Source organism: Podarcis bocagei, assembly GCF_964188305.1.
Source record: "Podarcis bocagei genome assembly, chromosome: 1".
Taxonomy (NCBI): Eukaryota; Metazoa; Chordata; class Lepidosauria; order Squamata; family Lacertidae; genus Podarcis; species Podarcis bocagei.
In genome coordinates this window covers 62,922,532-62,950,450 of record NC_138125.1, presented here as the reverse complement: position 1 = coordinate 62,950,450, position 27,919 = coordinate 62,922,532, and the positions used below count along the sequence as shown (strand labels likewise).

The 27,919-nt window shown below is 41.5% G+C and overlaps 1 long non-coding RNA gene across 1 annotated transcript in view; it reads left to right on the top strand.

Moving 5' to 3' along the window:
* LOC308571719 overlaps positions 1 to 27,620 on the top strand; it is a 113,624-nt gene extending 86,004 nt beyond the window's left edge. The window contains exons 3-5 of the long non-coding RNA XR_014001581.1: positions 19,522 to 19,602; positions 21,337 to 21,480; positions 26,364 to 27,620. This is a non-coding gene — a long non-coding RNA (uncharacterized lncRNA). The remainder of the gene's footprint in view (positions 1 to 19,521; positions 19,603 to 21,336; positions 21,481 to 26,363) is intronic.
* The last annotated feature ends 299 nt before the right edge of the window (positions 27,621 to 27,919 follow it).

Genomic DNA, 27,919 nt, shown 5'->3' with positions numbered 1-27,919 from the left:
ACAATTTGAGCTCTATAGGATATATGTTTTAAAACTGCATACAGCTGGGAATTTCAAGTGGTGCTTTCACCCATCTCAGAGATGGGAGGAGAAACCACAACTGGCCAAACACACACACCCTGCAATAAATCCATTTTGGGGATTTAAATCTAGTGATCTTTAAAAATATATATTAATTACATTATCAGTATTAAAATTAAAATGCATCAAGAAAAGCTGGAATCATATGCCTGCTTTCTGGGGAACTCATGGAAGTTTTTCCTTAGTCAATATGTAAAAAAAATGAGCTGCACAATTATTTAATAGCATTAAAGCTATAAGGATCATCGACAGCAGCAGGGCTTATTTCTGATTAGAAATTCATTGGATTGCATTGTAAATGTTATAAAAAGCTTGTATTGACTTCTTGGCTCTTTCGCATTATTTGAGATCCTGCCACCCACTAGCACCACAAAATATCTTGCTTTAAGTGTGTTTTCACAAGCCTGGGATCAAAAATACTGCATGGGGTCAAGCTTTCCTATTTGTGAAGAAATGGGTAATAAAATTGTTGGAAAAGGAAAGGATAAAGTCAAAGCAGGCTGAGGTTTGTGTTGTGGGAGGCTGAAGAAGAGTGAGATTAGAAAGGGCACAAAGAGAAAAGGAGGCTTAAAATAATGGAGACTTTCACCCTGATCCAACCGTGCCAAAACTGCTCATGTAGCCCTTTAAATGAAAATTATATGGATCAAGGGTTTGGTGGAGAATCAGAAAGACAAAATAAAGTCTCCTCTTTCCCCTTATGAACAGCTGAGTAGTTTCCTTTAAAGAGTTGTGAATATATAACCCTAGCTGTTGAATCAGGTTAGAAAATCACATGTAGGACACAGCCACTCATTTAGGCGGAGCTCAAGGTGTGCATAGATAAAAAGCTGCTCTTACATTATTATGACGTTAATCAAGGTGGCTGTTAATGTCTTTATTTCTGGATGTCTGCAGTTCCAAGAACCATGACTTTGTTGATTCATCCATCAATTTTCCCTCAGTTATTTATGTGATCCATGTTAACATAAGTGAGGGTCAACAAAAGTGAAATCGCCACGATGCTTAGGCTGGCAAAATAAAAGGAAAAATAATGTGAAAGAACTATTACAATATTTTAAATACTGCTGTATTCATTAGGTATCCATGCATCTTTTTAACGTGCACCTAACAAAGCATGCACAGCTGCTCACACAAGAAAATGAGCAGGCATTTTCAATTTTCGAATGGTCCCATTAAATATTTTGCAAGAGTTGTACATTAAACAGAAGAAGATATTATTGAACAGCAAGTAAGGCATCTCACTCTTTTACCACCTCGGAGAAAGTGTAATTAAAGTTTAATCATTTTTCCCATGTGTTATTCGTGAGCTAATTGAATTTTTACTAATCGTAACTTTTATTCAAATAAACATTAAGTGAACCGTTTCATTTCTAAATCTTAAGAGAACTCGGAAACTTGGGGCACAATCTGTCTCCTAGATTGCTTTATGAGAGGGTCGGGCATGCCAAAAGTATTTCTCGTGGTGGAGAAGCAAAGGGAAGAGATACAGAGCTCTCTGAAGCCCTTCTTCTAAGTGTGTGGAAGAACAAGCAGGAAAGGCGGGTCATATTCTTTATTTGATTTGATTAGCTAAAGGAATTCTTAGTGCAAAAACAACAACCCCTAGCGCTGTGCTGCAAATTTATTCTGTGCTCCCCACCCCACTGCAACCATTCTCCATCAATTAATGAAAAAAGGAATTTCGTTCAGAAATTATCAAAGTGGACAGAACATTTCCATGAAATTTTTATGGGTGAGATGCTGGGATTTTGTCATTCCAAGGAGTGTTTCTGAGTGGCCTTTCTTTCATTTGACAAATCATCACACCAAGTGGTCTGCACTCTGCAGCATTCCTGGCTACCCACACTTCAATTAGAGCCCAAGGAAAGGCAACAGAAGAGCGTCTTTAAAATGCACGTTTAGCCATGCTTTCCTTGACTCATACTCTCAATTTTTAATTCTCTATTTTGCACTCTGCTCGGTTTTAGTTATGAGATGTAGTTTTGTTCTATTTGCACCCTGTTTTTCCAGAAAAGTGTATGGGGTGTTAGGGAAGGGCCAGTACTTCTGCTGGGGGACATGTCAAACCCTCAGTGAGTTAGAGAGTCCCCCTTCATGCAAGGACAGGCTCCGGCGGATTGAGCAGACAAGACCAATAGTGGATCCAGTGGTCAAGAAGGCGGTTTCTGCTCATGCTGTGGGTGGAAATGAGGGGCAGATGGGGCTCATCAACCTGTGAAGGCAGCTCAGCTAGGAGAAGTAAACTCTGATCCTAAACTTTGCCTTGTGGGATATCTTTGGGGAAGGAAAGGCTACGGAGTAAAGCTTATACAAATCAAAAGTGGAGTCTCTAAGACAGTTGGATGGCGCCTTATATGCCTCCTTCTGGCAACTCCTGCATCCAAGCTGGTACCAAATGAATTGCTCTGCCTTCCTTTGGACCACACCAGCAGGGCCAAGAGGGTGATTTTGTCATCTGGGCAGCCCATGACCTCCACACACACTGCCCAGGCTTTCACCCCAGGGAGGTCACTTCAGTGCTGATAATGCAGTAGTGTGGCTTTGCCCCCAGGAGGCACACTCCATTGTCTCTTGAGACAGATGGAGGACAACATTATATTATTAAGATTTAATTTCTTATAATTTCTAATTTAATACTTGCATTGAAAGCAGCACATTCCACACACAAAATCAGCATGCCAAACATTGTCACTGTTCAAAGCCCTTTTGCTCCTCTGACTCAGGGGTAGCCAGCATGGACCTCTCCAGATATTGTTGGACTCCAACTCCCATCAGCCCCAATGGCCAGGGATAACAGGAATATGAGTTGAAGGACATATGGACAGCAATACGCTAGCTGCCCCTGCTCTAGCTACTGACTCTTCTTTGTGCTATTTCTTCTTCTTTGCTCTCACTTTGCTCAGACCAGTCCTTTGACCAACGCAGCTGTTCAGTTTGATTGGCCATCGTGACCCACATGGTTTTGTTTATGAACATCTGCAGGATTGTGCCATGAGTTGTAGTGACATGACATCACCAGTATGAGCAGCTAGTTGCCAGCATCATTAGGATTAAACAGCAGTGTGAGCAAATGTTGTGAGGACAAAGGTAGAGAAAGGGAATGTGGTAGGCAGAAGAACAGTCTTGACAGAGCAGGAATGGAACAAGTACTGTATTGGAACAAATACTGAAAACTGCCAACATTGAGGGGTGACTACTAAATGAAGTATGTTGCTGTGCTGTAATTCTGCTTTAAAGTCTCACATATTTAACTAGGAGTTAAGCAATTTTGAAGTGCTCCCATTGAACTCAATGGGACACAAGTGCTTAATTTTGGCTGTATCCTGTTGGTGTTCTAGAATCAATCCCCCATTCTCTGTTTTCAAACAATTAAATTGCTAATTGCACTGATTATTAGCACCATGGTGGCTAATGCTCTTGAACACCTTTCTGCTTTTTCATTATCATCCCCTCAACAAACACCTGATAACAGAGAATCACTGCACTTCTAGACATAAAAAAGTGAATGGATGGAAAACTCTTGACTTCTGTAGCTTGCTTATTTCCACGGCACTTTCCAAAATTACCCACTTTGAATCCATTACAAGTATGGCATCAACAGAATCTGAATGCAAGCAACCGTTATTCCTTGGCAGTAGGGTTGCCTCAACAATCTTAAGTGGACAGTTATTGACTTCCTGTCTAAATGGGTTGTTTCATACAGTAGTTACCAGGCTCATCTCTTTATTCTCCCCATAGGAATAACAGAAGGCACCTGCTCGACTTGATAAGAACCAAATTATGCAGAAGAGGGAACTATTTTTTTAATAGGAACACTAGTATAAAAGGGGGGGAAGTATAAAATATTTAAAATGTGCTCCTTTGTGTGTGCCTGTATATATAATACCTCTTCTATATTTAATCAAAGTGTTTTTCCATTTCCCTGGGCTATAAACCAGGAAATCATCAAATCTTACAGGAATCCACGTTAGCTCATGATAGCTTGTGAGTTTTTATGTACCTCAGCTCCCAAGATGTACATGAAAGTCTGCAAGTATGAAGCCTAATTTGCCCAGATTTTCCTTACCTACAATAGATTCATACACAGATACATACACAGTACCTTCGTCATATCTGTCTGCTAAGGTGGCTGGTAACTGGACAGTGGCTACTAATGGTATTAATGGTATTATTGTTGTTGTTTCTTTCTTTCATTCAATTTATATACTGCCCTTTATCCAAAGTTCTCAGGATGGTGTACAACATTAGAAACATAATTTACATAGCATAATAATAAAAGACAATAAAGCAATAACCGGGGGGGGGGTGGATCTTATTAAATGCAGGTGGAACACTGTGGCCCACCAAATGTTCCTGGACTACAATTCCCATCATCCCTGGCCTTTGCAATCTTTTTGACTAGCACAAACTATTATGACCTCCACATGGAACTGCTGTCAGTTGGAAGGATGTTGGCAGGTTATACTGAAGGGAACTTAAATACAGACCCATCTTCCAGAATTTGCTTGTTTTCCAAGTCTCCCCCCACAGTCTCATGGCAGACTTCACAGAGATCTTGATTACAGTAGGTTAGAGTATGTTTTCGTAGGCTATATTTATGGGGGTGACAATGTATTTCATCTCCTTCATGGTGGCATGTATGCTCTTATGGGTGAATAATGCAAAGATGGTCAAGATGTTTGTAACAGCCTTGTCCATTATATATTGCAAAATGAAATAAAAACAGCTGAAGAAAAAGATATCTAATACACAGGAAGTGCATTGCATAACTGCATTGCAAAATTCAGATATGTGCAATTTCCCAAGAAACTCTGTTTTGTTTCAGAAAGTACAAATTTGATAGATTCACCTTTAAACAGGAACTGATTTGGATTTTTCCCCCATCCCTATTTCAGGCAGATGGGTTTCAACACTAAGAACCTTAAAGTTTAAAACCGATAGTCTAAAATGTTGAGGTGAAATGGATTCACTTACTCTGTAATGCTTTTTAGGGAAGGCACTTTGTAAGAAAGTGTAATACATCATAGATGCGCCCTTAGGTAAGTAACCTGCAAAATATTAGAGGGGTAGATATTAGAGGGGTAGAATGAAAGATAATCTGAGGCTTTTCTTCTTGTTTTCTACTCAATTGAAGCATTGCGATTGGAAGTAAAAAGTACAGCTGTCTCTCAAAATGCTACCTGCTCCATAATTAAAAGGTTATAGAGATGGAAAGTCCAGGACTGTCTCTGTGGGATTTCTCAGCTTCAAAGTTGCCTTCCACACTATATTCTGTTCTGCTCTTTGTTTCTCTGAATTTCTCTGTGCTATTTTAGTCTGATCACAGTTGTATTCTGCCTCAGAAGAGAAAAGCTATCTTCCGTCTGATGTGGATGACCCATCAGGTTTTCCTCTGAGATGGCACTGGAGCTTTGGGAGAAACACAGTTCAGTTCAGGTTGCCACAGAGGACATCTACTTTGCCTCAGAAGACCATTTGAATAACTCTGAAGCTGCCCATTATCAATATGATTACTGTATCAAGAGATCTCTTGATGCAAAACCTAATTGAGCTGTATTCAAAGTGGCACTAAACAGCTCTTTGCATGTGTGAAACAGTTTCTGTTGGATTTGTTTTTTGGTTTTTTTATAAAAAAAATTATTGGTTTTACAGCATTTTTTAAACAATACAAACAAATAAAAAGACAAACAAACATGTATAATTTCGTAACCTTATTTTCATAACCCTCATTTCTCGGACTCCCCCATACCTCCCCTTTCTGCATCCCAATTTCCAAAATTATTTCAGCAACTTCTAAGTAATTTTATCAAATATGTGTCCTCTTAGTTTTTTCTTCGGCTTAATCTTATGTCACTGTAGTCCCTTTTTCTTTCTCAAGACCTTAACATTTTAACATTCATCAATTTTATAATAGTTCTTAAGATAAACTTTAAATTTCTTCCATTCCTCTTCCACCGTCTCTTTCCTCTGATCACGGATTCTGCCAGTCATCTCAGCCAGTGTCATATAGTCCATCACTTTCATCTGCCATTCTTCCAGGGTGGGTAGATCTTGTGTCTTCCAATACTTTGCGATGAGTATTCTTGCTGCTGTCGTAGCATACATAAAGAAAATTCTGTCTTTCTTTAACACCAATTGGCCGACAATGCCCAAGAGAAAGGCCTCTGGTTTCTTAGGGAAAGTACATTTAAGCACCTTTTTCATTTCATTATATATCATTTCCCAGAAAGCCTTAATCTTCGGGCACGTCCACCAAAGGTGATAAAAGGTACCTTCGGTTTCTTTACACTTCCAACACTTATTGTCAGGCAAATGATAGATTTTTGCTAGCTTGACTGGGGTCATGTACCACCTGTAAATCATTTTCATAATATTTTCCTTTAAGGCATTACATGCCGTAAATCTTATACCGGTGTTCCACAACCATTCCCAGTCAGCAAACAGTTTCTGTTGGATTTGGGGACAGATTTGGGGATAGCACTGGTCATACATTGGGGAAGCAAGGCGGAGTCCCATTGCTTTCCTGAGGAAAGCGGAAGTCCTTTTGCTCACTCTGTTGAAAACCACCCACAGTGCCTAAACAGATCTAACCCTATAGCAGAGATCTTCATGAGAGAGGTTATGTTGAAACTATATTGGAAAAGAAATTAGAAGGAAGTTAAGGTTACCTTTTTTCAAATGTTTCAAAATCCAACTTCCAGTTTTATGTTTGCTCAATACAGCTGCCACATATATAAGCACACTATTTTAAAAAGGGATAATTATGATTAATAATAATTTATGAATCACCTTTTGCATATACAGTGGTACCTCGCAAGACGAATGCCTCGCAAGACGGAAAACTCGCAAAACAAAAGGGTTTTTGGTTTTTTGAGTTGCTTCGCAAGACGATTTTCCCTATGGGCTTGCTTCGCAAGACGGAAACGTCTTGCAAGTTTGTTTCCTTTTTCTTAAAACCGTTAATACAGTTGCGACTTGACTTCGAGGAGCAACTTATAGCACATGGTGTGGTAGCCTTTTTTGAGGTTTTTGAAGACTTTGGTGATTTTTGAAGCTTTTCCAAAACTTTTCCGACACCGTGCTTTGCAAGACGAAAAAAACCGCAAGACGAAAAAACTCGCGGAACGAATTAATTTCATCTTGCGAGGCACCACTGTATGTCACAGGGCAATTTACAGCCATATCATAAAAACAGTGAAAATAGTTTAAAAACAGTTCTAAAACAACGGAACATAGGCTAAAAATACTACAAAATGAATGCCTAAGGTGCAGACCTTTTCATCCAGCTGGGAATGCTTTCCAAAACAAAATTCACTGCAAGTGAATGTGGAGCAGGCTTCTGTTGTTTGGGGGATTTTAAGGATAAAATTGACAACAGAACACAGTGACCTACTGGATATATAATGGATAAGGCAGTCTCTCTGGTCCTGAAATGTATAGGGTCTTCTGTCTCGCACATATATGCCAACATTAATATGCTTCAATTAATAGAGATAATGATATTTCAAAGTACCAGTAGAATTTTTGCTGTAGTTGATGATATAGGACTTCATACTTTGGATTTGAAAACCGGGTGAAATCTACATGGGGGGATTCCTGATCTGTATATGGTGTCCGGGAGGACTGCAGTACCAAAATGCCTTAATTTGTGGGCTAGGGATTTAAACAGGGGTCTGAATAGCGCACGAAAAACAAAACAAAAAAAATCTGTCAATTATCCTATTAATGTTAGAGCTAGCCTTAATATTCAAAGTTCAGAAGCAGATGAGTGAATTTCACAGACTGTAGTAACATCTCTTGCAAGCCCGGCAATGAAAATCAGGCTCTTTCATATCAATCTGTTCTCCTAGAAATGGAACTAATTTGATTGTTATTTTTATATACTTTTGTTGAAAGGAGATGAAGGCTTTTAATCATATATGGTAAAAACTCATTAGCGCTGATGCTGTCTGCCTTTATCCCTTCTGCTGGAAAGAAGGCTCTACTCACTGGCTCTCGCACCTGTAAGAGTATTTTCTAACTCGTCATTTTCTTCTCTAATTACTTCTTGATTGTGGGGTAAACTCTGAGCTGCTGGTGGAAAGGAAATCATTGTCTTTTTATCCTCTCTGTGGGGAATTGATTCCACTTGTTTACTGATGTGTATGGCAGACTGAATGAAATGATTCCTAATTAGCATATATGAAATAATCATTGGTCTATCTGGAGTCATAATTAATGCATTAGAAGAAATTTACCGAATGTCAAGGAGAAAGACATTAGCATAAATGAGCTTATTTTAGATAGGCTGTGATGGAGAGAATACTTTTCAGCAAGAATGTTTACTAAAATTAAGCAATAACAACATATCAATTTACTAAGAGCCATTACCACGCATGATTGGAAACATTAACTTTTGAAGCTGATCTCCATTTCCTCCTCTTCGCCACTGTGCTTCGTCTAAGCATCTTCATGACATTTGAAAACAGTTAATATACATCCATCACAGTGTGGGGGCAGGGGAGGGCTAAGGGAGGGAGTACCTTGTCAATGTAACTATTTCTTTAAACCTTTTTATTTCACATATTCACAGATGTGTGGAAAAGGGTTGGGGGAGCGCAGAGCTCTGCGAGATAAATCTGAGCTTCAATTGTTTAAACTACTTCCTCCTGCTAGAAGTATGACACACCGAAGAGCAAAATAGTGTAATTATCCACCCACAAATTAATGTGAGTAAATCATGTTAATTTCAGCGATGTTGCTGTTTGTTAGGTAAAGTGACAAGCTGTGATTACACATTCTGAATGTTATCTCTTTCCGATGAGTCACTTATCTGCAGATCTGAACTTCGGTCTGAAAATGAGCTGATATCATGAAACTAGATGCTCATTTTGAGATAAAGTTTTGAAACTAGCTTTTGTGTTCTACGACTAATAAATCAGAATCCCAAGTGACTATACAGCGCTGAAATAGACCACACTTCAAGCATCATATCTATCTCGCTATCGACATATGCACATGCACACACACAAACAGGGTTGGATCAAAAGGTTTCATTTTCTCCTGTTAAAAGAGCTTCTTCTGAGGGAAGGAATGTTCTGTTCCTTGGAAGAAGATGCCTTCCTTTGGAGTTTCTGGATTCAACCTGATAACTATTTGATGAGCAAATTAGGTGGCTGTTAGGTGGTTTTGTAGCTGGTTGACTGACTGAACCGCAAGAGTGCTCACTAATGGTCCTCATCATCCTGGGAAAAAGGGACAAGTGGAGTGTCTCTTGCTCAAAATCTTTATAAATGTCTTGGATGAAGGAATTGAGGGGATGCTAATCAAACTTGAAGGTGACATAAAACTGAGAGCGGTAGCTAATGCCGCAGAAGACAGAATTGAGATTCAAGATGACCTTAACAGATTGGAGAACTGGGCTAAAACTACCAAAATGAATTTCAGTAGGGACAAATGTAAGGTTCTGCACTTGGGCAGGAAAAACCAGCTGCACACATATAAGATGGGGGACAGTTGACTTGTCAGTTGTAGATGTGAAAATGATCTAGGGGTTGTAGTAGACACCCAGCTTAACGTGAGTCCACAGTGTGATGCAGCAGCAAAAAAAAAGCTCCAGAGATACTATAGCCAAATATTTAAAGGTCTGTCACATGGAAGATGTAGCAAGCTTGTTTTTTCCTGCTCTGGAGGGTAGGACCCAAACCAATTGATTCAAGTTACAAGAAAGGAGATTTTGACTAAACATCAGGAAGAACGTTCTGATGGTAAGAGCTGTTCAACAGTGGAACAGGCTCCCTTGGGAGGTTGTGGACACACCTTCCTTGGAGGTCTTCAAGCAGGGGTTGGATAGCCATCTATCATGGATGCTTTATTTGAGAATCCTGCATTGAAGGGGGTTGTACTAGATTACCTTAGAAGTCCCTTCCAATTCTATGATTCTATAATTTTTTTCTGTCTTACTTTGGCTCAAAAACACTCAAGTTTTGCTTCAGAAAATAGAAGCTATCTACATTTCCCTCCAAGGTCTTCAGGAGAAATATGTTCAGTCCAGGACACAGCAGATGACATCTGCTTCACCTTGAAAGAGCGCTGAATCTATACAAAACTGCCCAGGATTGATACATAATTAATCTGGTGTTTAAAGTGGAGAGATCTCTTGATACACAAACTAATTAAGCTGAACTAATACTGTTTAAATAATCTAACCATATAATAAAGTTCCTCATAACAGTGATTATGTTGAAACTATATTGGAAAAATATTTAGGCAGGAGTAGAGGATGCCTATTTTCAACTGTTTGTACACCTAAGTTCCAGTTTGATGTGTGCTCATTTTAACCGCATACTTTTTTTTAAAGCTAGGGGAAAGCTTTCCCTAGAAAGTTGCAACATCCATTGTGTGAAAGCAATAAAAGCATAATCATCCTCATCCTCATCTTAATCTTCATCATGTCTCCTACCTTAACTTGTACACCATGTAAGAATATAAGGTAAAGGCAGTGGCGTAGCGTGGGGGGTGCAGGGGGGCCCGGCTGCACCAGGCGCAACATCTGGGGGTTAGGGTTAGGGGGCGCAAATCCACGGGTTAGGGGGCGCAAATCCACGGGTTAGGGGGCGCAAATTACTTGCCTTGCCCCGGGTGCTGACAACCCACGCTACGCCACTGGGTAAAGGTAAAGGGACCCCTGACCATTAGGTCCCATCGTGACTGACTCTGGGGTTGCGGAGCTCATCACGCTTTATTGGCTGAGGGAGCTGGCGTACAGCTTCCGGGTCATGTGGCCAGCATGACTAAGCCGCTTCTGGCAAACCAGAGCAGCACACGGAAACGCGGTTTACCTTCCCGCCGGAGCGGTACCTATTTATCTACTTGCACTTTGACGTGCTTTCGAACTGCTAGGTTGGCAGGATCAGGGACCGAGCAACGGGAGCTCACCCCGTTGCAGGGATTCGAACCGCTGACCTTCTGATCAGCAAGTCCTAGGCTCTGTGGTTCAAGCCACAGTGCCACCAGCGTCCCTGTAAGAACATAAGAATAGCCTATTGAATCAGGCCAGTGGCCCACCTAGACCAGCATCCTATTTTCACAGTGTACAACCATATGTCTGTGGGAAGCCCATAACAGGACATGGTTGCAGTAGCACTTTCTGAACTTGTGACCCCATTGGCATTATACATTTAAAGCCGTATCAGACTACTTTATACAGTTAGATCTTCCCCCACAAGAATCCTGTATACTGTCATTTGTAAATGTGCTGAGCATTGTTAGGAGACCTCTCCTCTTCTCCCAGAGTTACAATTCCCAGAGTTCCCTGGAAAAAGGATTGATTATTAAACCAAACAAAGAAAAATTCCAGTTTAGGTGCCCAACAAACAGCTGCTGACACTTCCTTGGTGCAGAGCTATACCACTACTGCCATATAAGATATAATTCATAATAGGCGTCATGAAAGAATATTTTAAATGGTCTCAGATACGCGCAACACAATTTCCTTTTGGAAGATAAAACTGCAAATAGGAAATGACAAGAAATACAGTGCACATGGGGGGGCTTTTATAGTACTTTTTATTATTAATCTGTGTTAGATGTTATTCTGGAGGGTCTTTCTCCTGCTTCATTTTAAACTGTTAAATTAGAGTAGTTCATTCATATTGTTTCATACAGTGCCTCATGGATTGATCTTTTTAAACGATTCTTTTATTTATTGACATTATGATGATTTGTAATGATTCTTATTATTTTTAGAAATCATTATTGCTCTTCATTTGATGTTTTACAAGTTGCTTTGGGTGCAAAGTTGTGGGAGAGTGGTATAGAACTTAGGATGACCATGCAGTATCATCTGTTGTAAGCTATCCTGGAGGATCCAGTGGCGTAGCATGGGTTGTCAGCACACAGGGCAAGGCAAGTAATTTGCGTCCCCTAACCTGTGGATTTGCGCCCCCTAACCCTAACCCCCAGATGTTGCGCCCGGTGTGGCCGCCCCCCCTGAACCCCCCACGCTACGCCACTGGGAGGATCTTCAGATTGAAAGGCAGGCTATAAATATTTAAAGCAAAATAGGCAAATACTAATAAAATTACATGTAAAGCTGGGTAGACATTTCAGTTCAGCCATATTTTTCATGTTATTTCTGCAATGAATCCCCATTAAGGGTGGATAAATACATGTACTAAAATGCTGCTGCTATTGTTCCTGCTATTAAACAGTACTAGTTATTACTGCACAAGCCTCATCTATAGTCTCCCATACATTTTTATAGGGTTTGGATCAAGTTTATCATTGTGCTCTTTGTAATAAGCTGTGCAAATCACATTTTGCAGTATATGAAGCAAAGCATTTTACTAGCTAAGTTTGAACTAATAATTGTTTAGTCAGTCAAAACGCCATTTGTGATTATTCCATAACTGTACAGGATCAATGGTAGCATAAAATGAAAAGATATATTGATTTACAAGTTCTCTTATTTTATGGCTCTTTATAGCTTAAAAAAAACCTTTTTTTAAAAAAAGCTAAAATATGGCATTTTATGTTGACTAGGTAATCACACTGAGTGTGATTTATACACCGTTATGTCCTATTTGCTGTTTTATCTTCCAAAATGGCACTGTGTTGTGTATATTTGAGACCATTAATGTAAGCTTTCATTACACCTACTACTACTGCCATAGGAAATATAATTTGTAATATCGTTCTGAACCAAGGGAGTGTCAGAAACTGCTGGTCTGTGTCACAAAACTGGGAATTTTTGTTGTTTGGGTGTTGCTGCTCCATATGGTTTCAGTCTCTGTATAGGCCAGAAGTCACCAACTTCCTTGAGTCTGCTATGGAAAAATTTAACTACCACCTCTAAAAGAGCAGGAAAAGAGAGAGGTTCATAAAATGATGTGAGCATGTCTTCCATTGACTCCCATCAGTGGGGAAAACGTACCTACATCAGCCACCACAGAAACAAGCTATTTTTACCTCCCCTGATATGAATGAGCCAGCTCCCAGGGAAGGGTTGCTGCCAACTGAAGAAAGCAGCCAAGAACAGAGAGGGTTAACTGCCATTCAGAATGAGCATCAACTAGTGCCAACTCACCCGCCCCTTGGAATGCCGGCTGATAAGGAAATGGTGGAGAGCAAGCTAGAACGCAGTCAAATGAGCGCCAGTGTGGTGCAGTGGTTAAGAGTGGTAGATTCGTAATCTGGGGAACCGGGTTCGCGTCTCCACTCCTCCACATGCAGCTGCTGGGTGACCTTGGGCCAGTCACACTTCTCTGAAGTCTCTCATCCTCACTCACCTCACAGAGTGTTTGTTGTGGAGGAGAAAGGGAAAGAAGAATGTTAGCCGCTTTGAGACTCCTTCGGGTAGTGATAAAGCGGGATATCAAATCCAAACTCTTCTTCCAAAGCTCGACGGAAGCACAAACAGGTGGGAAAGAGTTAAGAGATAGCCTCTCAGAGAATGGGGAAGAGGCGGGAGCTGACCCACTCAGTCTGAGGTCTCGATGAATGGGAGGGCTGCAAGATAGGAAGCAAAACAAAAGGCGTATGAAGCGAAAGTTCAGTTGCTCCTGGTCATGCCGGAAGCAGTCTTCAGAAGGGTCATATTGATTGATGAGAGTGGAGGCTGTGTAAAAGCCGTCCGGAGCTACCTCTTTGTTTGACAATAAATCATGTTTTTTAATTAACTACACTCACTGTGTTATCAAGCCAGGGACTGGACCCCTGAAACCCCCTCTGTTGAGAACAGACCTGAACGTAGGCATGTTTAAGGGGCCATGTTCAACGTAGAACCGAGAGAGCCAGTGCAAACTGGAACTGAGCAAGAAGAGGAGATACCCATAACTGCTCACAGTATTCCAAGTGTGGCTGCACCACATATTTATATGAAGGTTCTCTAATGAATGACAGAGACGTCAGCATTTTAACGAACTCTGTTATTGTCTAATGATGACAACAGAACAGTCCTAATAAACTCACTAACACATACCATCTTTGCATTTCAGTCATTCCGTTCTAGTTTCACTTTCCATTCCACACACTCTATAAAACCTTGCCTATACAGTGGTACCTCGGGTTAAGAACTTGATTCGTTTTGGAGGTCCGTTCTTAACCTGAAACTGTTCTTAACCTGAGGTACCACTTTAGCTAAGGGGGCCTCCCGCTGCCGCCACACAATTTCTTTTCTCATCCGGAAGCAAAGTTCTTAACCCGAAGTACTATTTCTGGGTTAGCAGAGTCTGTAACCTGAAGCATTTGTAACCTGAGGTACCACTGCAGTGCATAAGCCACTGTGGTCTGTTCAGGATCACATTTCACTACAGGCATTTTATTTTTGATCCATTTCTTAATAATCCCCAACACAGAGTTCTGCTTTTTCACAGCTTCTAAAAATGTAATACAATAAAATGTGATACAAATGTAAAAAAATAAAAATAAAATAAGCAAGTGAAGCTTTTCCTGCTATTTTATTGGAAAGAACTTCATTGCCAAGTTAATCTGAAGATTTCTGCACATTCAGCTGCTGTTATAGGCAGAAGCGGGGCCATTAAAAATATGGGAACTTGGGCAGTTTTTGTGGGTCCAAACCCAAGATTTGTTATATTTAATTGACCCCCAAATGTGTGTATTGTGGCTATATTTTCTTTGGAATGAGCTGCTGTATAAACAAAGTGTCCCTGTCTACAAGTCACCTATTCTGGGCTTCTGTCCTCCTGTGTCTGGATGTAATTTTCATGGAGCGTGAAGTAAATTCTAAGTAAATGTGTTTAGAATTGAGTACCCATTTGTGGAAAGTGCCCTGAATGCCAGGGGTGCTATTTTAGATGAAAACAATTAAGCATTTATCCAAGTGTTTATAATTGTTTGACTGGCTCAGTTCATTGGCATGGCCAGGAACAAACAGCCAAGAAACTTTGCGCCTTTTTAAGAGTCGTTTGCATTTGCTTGAATAAAGAGCTTATTTTAGCCTTTCCTGCTACTTTCTTATTGCCTTTATAGATAATATATTTTGCAATAGTTTTCCCCCTGACATTTTCTAATCAGGTTGCCTGCCTTTATACAGAGGAAACAATGGCTAAGAAATCAGCTCCTAGCCTATTTCTATTTGTTCCTGTCCGAGGAGATCTTTATGGGGGCATCAGCAAAGGTGATATTTCCAGAAATATATGCAAACTGCTGTAAGTGCTGCTACCCTGTTCTTCAATGACATTTTGGCCCAGTGATAAATGCTGTAGCAAAATAAGGCCATTCCGAAAAGGTCAACGGCAGAGAACCGATTAACGTGGCAGCTGCTTATGGAGGCATGTTAGTGTGATGGAATATACTATTTGCTTCATTTTTCTTTGGGGCTTCCATGCCATTAAATAAGTAGAAGGGGAGGGGGGAAAGAGGGAAGCCACTGTAGTTGTCTGCTTGAATATGTAACTTCGCAGTAGCAGAAAAAGGAAAGATCTAGCAAGGTTGATGGAAGCTCAAGTGGCCTTCACAACAGGTCGTTCCTTTCACTAGCTTAGGCTGATATGCCTTCTAGCCTTTCTTGGATAGGGATTGCTTGGCTACAGTGATCCATTAATTTATTTTGTTATTATTAAATTTATATCTCACTTTTCCTCCCAAAGGACCCGATGTCATGGCTGCCTCAAGACTGAGTTATTGCAGTGCTATTTACCTGTGGCTGTTCTTCTAATTGGTTCAGAAGCTGCCTAGTTCCAGTGCATCCATTTCAATGTACACTATTGCAATGTATTCTATTTGTACTAGGATCTGAAAAGCACATACACTCTAGATTCTGCAAGGCTGGGTCAAGGGCAGGAAGAGCCACATTTCAATGGTGCTACTCCTGGTTTGCATGGAAAAGGGCCCAGGCACAACCCCCAACATTTCCCCAATGGGGTTGAGAAAGACTTCTCTGAAACCCGGGGGATTTGCTGTCATTAAGAGCAGAAAGTTCTGTGCTAGCTGAACCAATGGTATGACGTAGTATGAGAAATCTCCCTATGGAGAAGGGATGTCACCTACAGGCATCACAGGGGCACTTCCATCAATCACATTTTAAACCAGCCCTCAGGCTCAGAGAGTAAGATGAATAAGTACATGAGTCATACTGTGGATCAGGTGGTATGGTGTTTGTTTGTTTGTTTGTTTGTTTGTTTGTTTGTTTGTTAATGAAATAGCACAACTCCTTTTCAGTTTTTGGTAGGCACATCCCTGAAACTTTTAAATACTTCCATTGGAGCGTCTTGGTTTTAGAGGGGGGAATCATTTAACTTAATGGCTGTGGAACATGCAAATAACTTAATAACTAGAGGTTTATATAGCAGTGCTATTTACACAGGCTAATTAGATGGGAGACACATGGTAGATTCAGATAATCAGCCATTTCTGAGATGCGAGGTTCACATAATGTAGGTAATATTTTATAACATTTACATTTTTCAAATACATCATTTAGCATTTAGACTTGTTCATTTTCCTAACACATGGCTTTCATGCACGGATGGCTCTGGCAAATTTCTTTACATATTCATACTGTTTTAATTTTTCCCCTTTGCTGACTTAGGAAGACCAGGTGTGCAGACGTATCTTTGGAAGAAAAAAATTCTCATCTTTTAAAAAGCATTTCCATTTCGAAGTCAATGTTAAATATGCAAATTTAGGCAATAATGACATTAACAAACATCTTAACATCTCTTTAGAAGGCTGAAGTTTGACATGTAAAGATCTTCCAATCAGAGAGAAGAATGACAGAGAATATTTTCAACTCTTCAGCCGGCGTTCTCAGTCTCTACTTTTTGTATTTGAGTATTGATAGTTGGTTACAAAATACCGCAGGCCCACTGGGGTTCTGTCCATCCACTTATGGAAGAATCTTGGCTCAGCAGAAGCTTCCATAAGCCAAACAAAGCATGGAGGAGTGCTCTTTGTAAATTCTCCCTTCCTTCTGCACTCCTCTGTGCTACCTGCCACACTCTTCCAAATCTTTAGAGCAAATCTAGGGGGCTGCATGGGAAAGGGAGAACCAGTGAAAATTGGTTCCACCCTTTCCCACCAACTGAAGCTTCCACTAATTCAAAGAGCTTCAGTGGTGGGCACAATGGGACCCAACCCATTGGGCCAAGCCATGTAGAGTTACGTATCTTCCCAAGGACTTCGCATAGCTCTTCTGTTTCATGCAGGGCTATCCTACCATTAAGTAGAGTGAAGCAGCCATCGCAGGTGGCCGATGCTGGGGGGTGGGAATGGCAGCAGCATCAGTCTCCTGGCCATTCCTTCCAAGTCCCCTGAGCATTCCCTCTGTTGGAGGACAGAGCAGTGTGGCCAGCAATGTGCTCCTTAATAGCCGACTGCCCTCAGGTGTGACAGAGGATGCTGCCCCGGATGCTGCTGAAATAAGATTCAGCTGCCAGTCTGGTTGACTTCTTTATATGGAATGGAGTGAAGGTGCCATTTTTTCCTTTGCCTCAGGCATCAAAATGTCTTGTGCTGGCCCTGCATGCAACTAAAGAGATAAAACCTAAAATGGCTTCTTATGTTTTTCTGGCAAAGAAAGCACAATTATGTTGTTTCGTGTGCCATTTTGTTGTCATTTATATGCTGCAAGAAATAAGGAAGCCACTTGTCTTTTCTATGCGGACAGCAAGTATAGCATATTTTCTATGCTGGAGCCCCCTATAACCTATAATAAAGGCCCAAATCTCGATAAAGCCTTACAAACCTAGACAGAACCTGGCACTATTAAATGCTTAGGAAGGTGGTTCATCCAGCCCTGGAAACAGCAGGTATCTATGTACATTTGTGATCATTTGAGACAATTAAATATTGATTGTGTCCTTATACAGTATATACACATGTTGATATTTCTTCTGGCCTCCCTTTGAACCTCATTTTCCTTATGAGATTTTTCATTTGCTGTATAATTGCAACTGAGGAATTATAATGCCTTTTTGCAATGTAATTCATAAAGTCACTTACGGCCTTGCATAATTAAAATGGCCATATTGCACAGCTCACTGCACTTTGAAATGCATACTTTCGCTAAGAAAGTGTGTTTCATACAAGGCCCTAACAATGTGTGAAATGCTAGATACTTCGACAAACAAAATTATTCCAACATAAACTTTACAATAATACTCAGAAGGTGGATGCAGAGTTAGCTAAAGATGTTTTGCTGGATGATGCAGAAAATTCAAATACCTGTTGCAGGAGAAGATAAATGAATAAAATAGCTGGTAGTTTGCTGCCTTTCCATGATACCCTGCAAAATATGCCACCTGAATCAGGTCTCACTGCTGTACCTTGCCTAATAGCAGGGCTCGGCCTGAAAACATCACTTCCATTCCCGGCATGGAACAATGTAGATAGATTAGGGAGCTTGGTGTAACATGCTTGTGGTAGGCCTAACCTTTACAGTGCTGAATAAATATTTGCCTGCAGAATAACTAATCAACTCTTTTGTTTTTAGAAGCTATACAGCTTTTGATTTTGAGTAAGCCAGTAAATCTACAGCATAAAGATAAAAAAAACAAAAACTTTCAACTCTTGTAACAACTGCTTTCACCTCTGTAAGGAGGCCTGCCTAACAGATCCATCACTGCCAAAGCACTTCTTCATTTGATTAATGATATGAAAAAAAAGAATCTATAGTCAATTTAGTTTTCCCCAAGCCAGTGAGATGCCTTGTGCAGTCTAATCTTAGCCATGCTTACCTGGAAGCAAGTCCCAATGGATTTACGTAATGGGGTTTACTCCCAGAAAGGTATTCACAGGCTTGCAGCCTAACAGCACTCTGACAAGGGAAGAAGAGATATACTGGCAAAGCAACAGCTGCGCCTTGTGCCCTGCCATTTTGTTGTGGGCAGGGTGGGAGGGCAGCTTTCTCTTTTACCTTCCATTGACTACATTCAGATAGAGCGCTATGATGCACAACCTATGCTTGCTTGTTTGTCAGAGAAAGTCATACCACGCCCTTTAATAAAATCCCTCATGCAGCTTATGTGATTTTAAAAGACACTAATATTTATTGGGGGGGGGGAGAGACTTAAACAGTAAAATCACTAAGACCTGAGAACCAGAATATATTCTGTTTAGAATGGAATTTTTATTTATGCACCTGGTTCCGCTAGCAAGAACCAGCAGAAGGACTGCCACTCATGCAATAGGGCTTTCATCTACCCACACCCATATTTGCCCCCCCCCATACACTCTAAAGGAGAACCCCAGCATATGGGTGGTGGAAAGGGCCGCTATTTCACAAGACAGCCAGAAATCCTTGCACCGACAAAATAATCTCCTTAGTACTACATTAAATTCCATCCAAAGTCTACGAGCATTCAAAAGAAACAATGGCGATGTAATGCATGAAGAATTAATAATCTTGCCAGTTCTGTTTGAAAACAGAACCTTTGAGAAGCGAAACACACAATGGTGTTAGTGTGCTGACTTTGACAAAGTTTTACTCTCTTTCAGATCTCCTGCTCTTTGCCATTTCCTTTAATTGAGGAAGACTCCAGCGTTCCAAATGAGGCTGTTGTAATCCTCATTTCCCAGGTGAGCCAATGGAAACTCAAGAAGATCAAGCTGTGTTTCAGCGAGCTGGTGTGATATTTATTCCCATTTCTCACTCCTCACTCTTAATGCGCGCACACCGGCTCTGTTCATCGCTGCCATTCCCACAAAGATGCTGTCCTGCCGCTTCATAATTCATTATGAGGAGTGTGTGTAAAATGCACACTGACACATAACAGTTCTCCATAGTCTAATACCACCGCAGGGCTGCTTGTGAGCCAACCCACCCAGGACCGATCTACAGTGAGCTCCAGATTGAGAAATCAAATCCCAGGCTGATGTCTGTGTTGCCTTTCTGGCGTTTGCAACCAGCTGCATTAGCATTTCCTAAAATACAGAGAGCAGTTGTGCTTTTGGAAGCTGCCCCAACGGGGACTCTCTGTTACTTCTCTCCTGTTTCTCAGTTTCCCAATAATATCTTGAGAAAAGACGTAGGGGGGGCATTTATTGATTTATATATTTTTATAAAAAATAGTTAGCAATTCTTGCCAGAAAATAAAACAAGGATGGGGAATCTATGGCCCTCCAGATGTTTTCCACTACAATTCCAATCAGCCCCAGGTAGTGGGAATGGATGATGGGAATTGTAATCCAAAACACCTGGAGGCCACTAGGCTGGGGAAAGCATCTGATATCCATTGCATCTGATAGTGTGATGCCGAGTTTACAGACAAAACAGTGCAGCCAGCCCAAGACAATTGGCTGCCCAAGGAGAAGGGCAAGATTACGCTCGTTCTCCCATTTCATGTACTGAAACTGATAGAACTGGTGGTTGGTGCTAGTTCATGGGTACAAGACAAGCTGCACGCAGGGGCGAAGGAAGGGGAACCGGCACTCGGTGCGGGGTGTTGGGGGGCGGGACATGCGTGCGCGCCGTACGTAGGGCGCATGCGCAGCACAGTAAGTAGCACTGCCATGCATGCGCCGCTGGGCAGTTTGCTGACAGTTCTGCTCGAGTGCTGCGCGGACGGTGGCGGAGGGTGCAGCCACAAGCGGAGGATTCTCTGCATGCGGCTGCAGTGGAGCAATGGCAGTGGTTCATGCCAACGCGCCCAGGAGGGGTAGGGCAAGCCCCTGGTGGGGTGCCTTCTTGTCACCCCATCAGAGATGGCACCCGGGGCAGACTGTCCCCCACCCCCTTCCTCTGCCACCGGCTGCACAGCCCCACAGCTCAGTGCTTCCAAACCTCATCACAACCCACCAGTATCTACTAACGGTAGGGCCAGCACTGCCTTTTCCAGATATGTGCCTTTTCTAATTATCCTGTTTCTAAATTATTCACATTGATTCAGTAAACTAGAAATAGAAAACTGGGAGGAAGTGGCGTCAATAAAAATGCCACCATTGTTCACAAGGAATTCAACCCATCCTCTTTTGTTCACAATAATTTGTGGCTCAAAGGTTTTTTATTATCTTGACTGTATTTTCTTTTCATATTCATGAACACCTCCTAGCTGTAAGCCATAGCAAATGAGTCTACTGCTTAAAAATATATATCTTGCTTTGCTTTTCTATTTCTATTTTTATTTATTTCACCCACCCACCCATTTATTTCTGTAAGTCTTTCCCTATGAAGAAAGCTACCTTCTTATCAAGAGCAATCTGAAATCTTGTTCTGTAAATGGGCAAAATATTTTGCTGGCAAATCCCAGAAAAACTTATCCATCTCTTTCTCTTTCTCTCCCTCTCCATCCACCCTTTTTGATATTTTGCTAGGTGAAGCCAGCTCACAGCAATGTTCTCTGCAAGGACCCCTACAGTGAGGCACCCTAAAAGAAACATGTCAATTGTATAGTGAAAGGGACGTTAGCCTGGAACAACGTTGTTGACATGAAGTATTGCATTAAACATGAAACAAAAGTAAGTATCCTGAAATTCTGTCTGATATGAAAGCACTCTTGGGGGGAAATGAATAGCCAGACAGGGGTTCTTTCACAGAGGTCAATGCCTTGCAGAATTCACAGCTTTGGGTGTGCAATTGAGCATTACAAATACAGTGGTGCCTCGCAAGACGAAATTAATTCGTTCCGCAAGTTTTTTCTTCTTGCGAGTTTTTCGTCTTGCGATGTACGGTTTCCCATAGGAATGCATTGAAAATCAATTAATGCGTTCCTAGGGAAACCGACTTCAGACCAGGTCCGGGGACAGTCTGTCCCCCGACCTCTTCTGAAGGCTGGGGGGGGGGACAAGGGCTTTTCTTCCCACCCCCAGCATTTTAAAATCGCCCCGGGACAGCGGAGGACTTCTCCGCTGTCGGGGCGATTTAAAAGCCCCTGGGAAGGCAGGCAGGGGGGACAAAGACTTTTGCCCCCCGCCAGCCTTCAGAAGAGGTCCTGGACCTCTTCTGAAGGCTGGCGGGGGCGAAAGTCTTTGCTCCCCCTGCCTGCCTTCAAAAGCTGTCCGGCCAAGGCTTCGCGGACCTCTCCGCCAGCGGCAGCAGCGCTGCCGCTGCTGGCGGAGACTTGCCGGCATGCCGAAGCCTGCGCGCAGCGCGCCCAGGCTTCGCGGACCTCTCCGCCAGCAGCGGCAGCGCTGCCGCTGCTGGCGGAGACTTGCCGGCATGCCGAAGCCTGCGCGCGCTGACATCAGCGCGCCCAGGCTTCGCGGATCTCTCCTGCCTTCAAAAGCCGTCCGGGATAGCGGGAAGCGCTTCCCTGCTATCCCGGACTGCTTTTAAAATGCTGGCGCTGGGGAGCAAAGCCTTTCGGCCCCCGCCAGCCTTCCTGGACCTCTTCTGAAGGCCGGAGGGGGGGGGGAAAGGCTTTGCTCCCCACCGCTAGCATTTAAAAGAGGTCCCCGGAGATTTCCCTATGGGCTTTCGTCTTGCGAAGCAAGCCCATAGGGAAATTCGTTTTGCGAAGCGCCTCCAAAATGGAAAACCCTTTCGTCTAGCGGGTTTTCCGTCTTGCGAGGCGTTCGTCTTGCGGGGTACCACTGTATTAGATTTTTCAAAAAGAATTCCTTGAATATACTATTAATATATGGGAAAGTACTTTAATCTATAGGAAAGTACCTTCAGGGGCTAGAGGCTCAAAGTCTGGGAACAGAATGCTGCATTGTTGTACATTGCTTTGGCTACTTTAAGGGACTGAATGGGCAAGTGGTCTTACCAGCAGGATACATTTTCATGTATTATGTGATCACTGGCAACGGATTGCTCTGCACAGGGGAAACATATCTTTCGGAGGCACTATTCACTCTTAATCCTGATTAAAGACAGCTGGAGTTTCAGCAGTTTAGTATCTGTGAACATCAGCCCCATACTGTACAGCCTCATTTTGGAGATAAATTAAGATGAGCGAAAATAGAGAAAAAATATATATTCAAATTAGGATTACTGCAGATGACAATGGATAATGCCCTGGGGTACAGGCTCAATATCATTTGTATCTCGGGCTCATTTAAATGTATGCAAAATTTATGTCGTATGAATGTCCGTATTAAGATTTTATAGCATACAATTTGTATGTCATTATTTCTTGGCATATTAAAAAGACTTATGGCTGCTAATGTTGCTTTTGCTTGTAACATAAAGCTGGTGAGAGCACTGAAGTGCATGGATACCAGTATCATAGCCATCTCTTTGTGGCATGTGTAAGACTTTCAAAGGCATCATGATGAAATGAACTTTTATATTATGTTAATTCTCTCTGTCCCACCACCTCCTCTGTCTAACCACTGCTTGCCCTATAACCCCTTTGGTCACTTTCAGCAAAGTCTGGACTCATTATTAGCATCATTCATCATTGGTTTGTTTGTATGCTGCTAATTTTTAACACACACACACACACAGAGAGAGAGAGAGAGAGAGAGAGAGAGAGAGAGAGAGAGAGAGAGAGAGAGATACCCTGCTTTGTGCAACTCCAAATCTTGTCTACCATGTTGCAGACTTTTGATAAGTTTCTTGGGGTTGTATCCAACTAAGTCCTATTCAGAGCAGACCCATTCAAATTACTGGATCTAAGTTAGCAATTTCTATTAATTTCAATAGGCCTTCTCTGAAGAGATCAAACACTGGATACAATGCTTAGCATGTAAAGGTGAAATTAGGCATTGTGCTCTTCCACTTCTTCCATCTGCACAAACTTCCTAGATGGAACAACCCCCCTGCTTACCCTGTGTGCTGTTCTGGGGGCTTGCCCCCCCCCACCATTTGGAGGGGTACAAAAAGAGGAGTCAAGGAAAAGCCCGGTTGCCCAAGCAGAAGTTCTTATGCATGGTATCTACTTACAGGGCTCATTAGGTGAATCCAGCCCCCAACCCCCCATTATTTTCATTCTTCGGGCAAATTTTCTTGCAATGAAGGCTAATTTGCCATTTTTCCATCCAGGAAGGAGTTGGCAAGGAAGTTGCAGCATTGTTATACTGTGAATAGCAAAGGAAGGCGGCATGATGTACAGGGTTCTTCTCTTGACACCCTGGGCAAGCTAGCAGTCAGAGGAAAAGATGGGGCAGTTTGGTTCAGTATTTGGGAGTATCCCCACACATTGTGTGATGCCGGAGAGCAGGGCAGCATAAACCTTCATATCCTTGTGCCAGTGCTTTATCAGTGCAGGGGGAGAGCCTCCCAAATGTGCATTTGCTGTTCATGTGAAGAGCCAATGCATGTTCAAGAAGCAGCCGCACTATAGGCATACCATCAACACATGGATAGCATTGCAGAGGGGCCAACAGGGGACGAATGGTGGGTAGAGTTGCACAGCCCCACAATGACAGTTATGTGTGACTGAATAAACAACAACAACAACAACAACAACAACAACAACAACAACAACAACAACAATTTATTATTTATACCCCTGAATAGGGCTTTTTAGAGTTAGGCGGAAGTGCAGCATGGCGCCCATGTCAGCAAGATATGAGAAAGAGTTGTTACTGTTCTTTTTACTCAATGTAGGCGCTGCAGAGAGTGGTATAGGAACACTGACAAATATTTAGAGATAAGAAAGTATACAAAATGAGAAATGATAGCCGATGGTGGCTCCGATGCAGGAATAAATAAGAATTTCCACAAGCTGCTGAGTCTAAGAAAATGTCTAGGTCTGGAGTATCTGTTAAAGTAGAAAAGGCCTCTCCCTTTCCTACACTAAAGATAAGAAAAATTATCTCCCCTTCCTGCTGTTTCTTCCATTTGTCCATAACTTAGATGAGCTAGTTAAAAATAAAAGTCATAGAAAAGAAGTTTGGGGAAAGAATAGCAACCATTAATTCCGGGATGCTACGAAATGGCACCTATTTGGTTTATTTTTATGCATTTCTGAAATGAATAAATAAATAAACATATATATTTTGACATCATCAGCACTTTATACCAGATCAGATCATTGTAAGAATGAGTTATCTGGTCCCCATGACGCTGTAAGTCAAACTATCACTTGCCAAGCCTACACTGCCACATTGAGCTAAACCAAGGTTCGGCTTAGTGTGTCATCCCAATCTGGGCTCATGGTTAAGCTCTCTGCTACCTAACCATGACCAATCTAGGAGCTGCTAGCTTTGAATGGCCCAGGTGGCTTGGTTGGTTTGGCATGCAAAGCTAGGCCAATGGAAAATATAACATGATAATTTAATTTGGAAACAAAGAATGAGATCCAACTTTGAGGGCCACTGCCTTTTGTTTTAGTGAGAGGGTTGCAGGCAACAACTTATGTTTGTGCAACAGGACTCCCCCCCTTTTCCATTCTATGCGCCCCTAAACCTGTTCTAGGGAATTGCCCCAACACCCTGGAACAGATGTGGGGGTGGTATGGGGCACCCATGAGAAAGGGGAGAGGCCTGCTGCACCGTTATCCCACTGGGGCAATTATTCTGCTGAAAACCACCCAAAGTTTTTAAGGGCATAGGTTTAGTTTAATAAGAGGCCCATAACAAGATATGCATTTAAATGATAATGACACAAATGTGCAGCTGTTGAGGATATAAAGCACATTTTCAAAGCTTTTATTTTGGAGTCAATATTTCCAGAACATTTCCAGATCTATTTTGAGTCTCATTTTTGTATCTTCTACAACTGACTGTCAATACACATCCTATAGAAGTCTGCTCAAAAGTAAGCCCAACTGAGTTTGATGGGATTCATTTCCCAGAAAGTGGGTATAAAATTGAAGTCTAAATCTCTCTTGCACTGTATGTTTTCCTTTGAGAATGTAAACCGCTCACCACATTTCATCACAGCTGGTAAAAACTAGGTCATTAATATTTCTAATCAGAGCTGAATCCTGGAAGGGAAATACTTTTAAAACGCAGAGTCCATCTTGCTTAGCAGTATTATTTTAAACATCCCTAAACTGTATTGACAACATGTTGCAATACAGAACATTGCACCCACGGTTATTCCTTCATTCTGGTGCTGCTTGCGTTAAAGTGTAAATTGCGCTGTTTGTTCTTTCCCCAAAAGAATGAGTGATCAACACTGTAAATGACATGCAGTAATTATCTTTGATTAGCAACTATGCTAACTTTAAGGAAATAAAGTAGATGTTGATTACCAATCACTAATGTAGTGCTTTCATGAACATCCATAATTCCACTCATGAATATACATTAATCTTATGCATGAGCTGTTATCTTTATCTGGAAATGAAAGGCACTAACAATTTCATTTTATTTCTCAACAGGAACATTTTTTTTTTTTTAATGGGGAGGCGGGTAAAAATGGGTATTACCTAAAATTTCAATGGCTCATTGCTCATACTTCACCTGAAACTGTACCTGTGCTCTTTATCTACTAAAAAAAAATGCAGCACTTTATTAAGCTGGCTGATAAGCATGAATAATTGCTCACACGTGAGCTGTGTAGCGTCAAAGAAGGTACTTGTGGCAAATTGGAGAAAAAGGGAATTTCTGCTTTCCATCATGGCCCTTTTCACCGAAGAAGCTGCTGCGCTTTTTCTTCAACATTACTCATGCGAGGAGCCCTCTGCGCTTATCAGCCAGCTCTTACGAGAACAAGTTCTAAAGCAGGAAAAGGCAACAAAGCAAAAACCCATAGGTATTTTTTCATTTAAAACTTTCCTCCCTCACTTTTCTTTATAGATTAATTTCAGGGAGCTTATGGAATGAGTAAAACACATCCCAAAAATAAAAACAAGAACAACATCCAAAAATTGCTTTAAAATGGTATTGTAAGATCAGAGCAGATTAAAATGAGTTGGGAGCTTGGGAAACATCTTCAGATGAACAGTGCAGTCCTATGCATATTTACTTGAAAATAAGTATTGTGTTCAATGGAGCTTACTCCCAGGTAAATGTGCATAGGTTTGCAGCCTAACCACATTAAAAGTTTGATGGAATAAAAAAATCGTAGCTTAAAAGAGAGGAAATCAACTGCAACTCTCAACAGAGAGAGTTCTGTAACCTGAGCACCAGAACAGAAAAGATACTGTCTCTCATTCAAACTAACCATGCTTCTGAATGTGGTAGAACATATTGCAGGGCTCCAACATGGTGGGTAGAAACAATCATATGGCAGAAGAAAGTGCTTCAGGCAGGATCAATGAGGATGCTTACCAAATGGGGAATCCCATAATAAAAATGGTTTCCTATCTGTTTACTAGACCAACCAAGGTCATTGCCAAAAGTCTTCAGCACAGATACACAAGTACACATGCCAATATTGCTGCAGTAAATCCACACTTCCAAGGCAAAGGCTCTCTTCAAAGCAAGCATCTAAAGAAAAGAAAAAGCACATCCAGGAGAGGGATGGTCAACAACTCATCTCTTGAGAGTTTAGGTTCTAGGGTGTAATGCTTTTTCATAGTTCCTTCATTTTTGGAGTCATCCTTCAAGCAACTTTAGTTAGTCGACACCTGTGCATTGAAACTCCCATTGCAGAGCAGACAAGCACTATCTTACTTCCTTTTTGGTACTTATTGAAGACCTCTCTCTTCCAACAAATATTTTAAGTGGAATGTTTTATCCCAGTCCTTATCTGTGTTGGCCTAGAAATTGTATTTCTCTGTGTTTTTATTGCTGGTGTTTTTATTGTGAAATTGCTTTGGGATGTTTCATGGGAAGTGATTCATAAATGAAATGAATTAAAATAAATAAATCTTCATGGTCTATTCCCTTTATTCTCATTTGATTGTCATTTATCCCCTCTGGGAAAAGACTTATTATGTATTGATGTGATCATAGCCTTTGCGCAGAATTTTACCAAGGCAAATGGCACATGCACTGGGGGGGGGGGACCAGCTTAAATGCAAACGTGATGTGATTAAACAAACAGTTGTAGCATTATTATTTTTTGTGGTGTTTTGCCAATGTGCCGGAGTGTGGTAGCACAATACTGCTACATCTG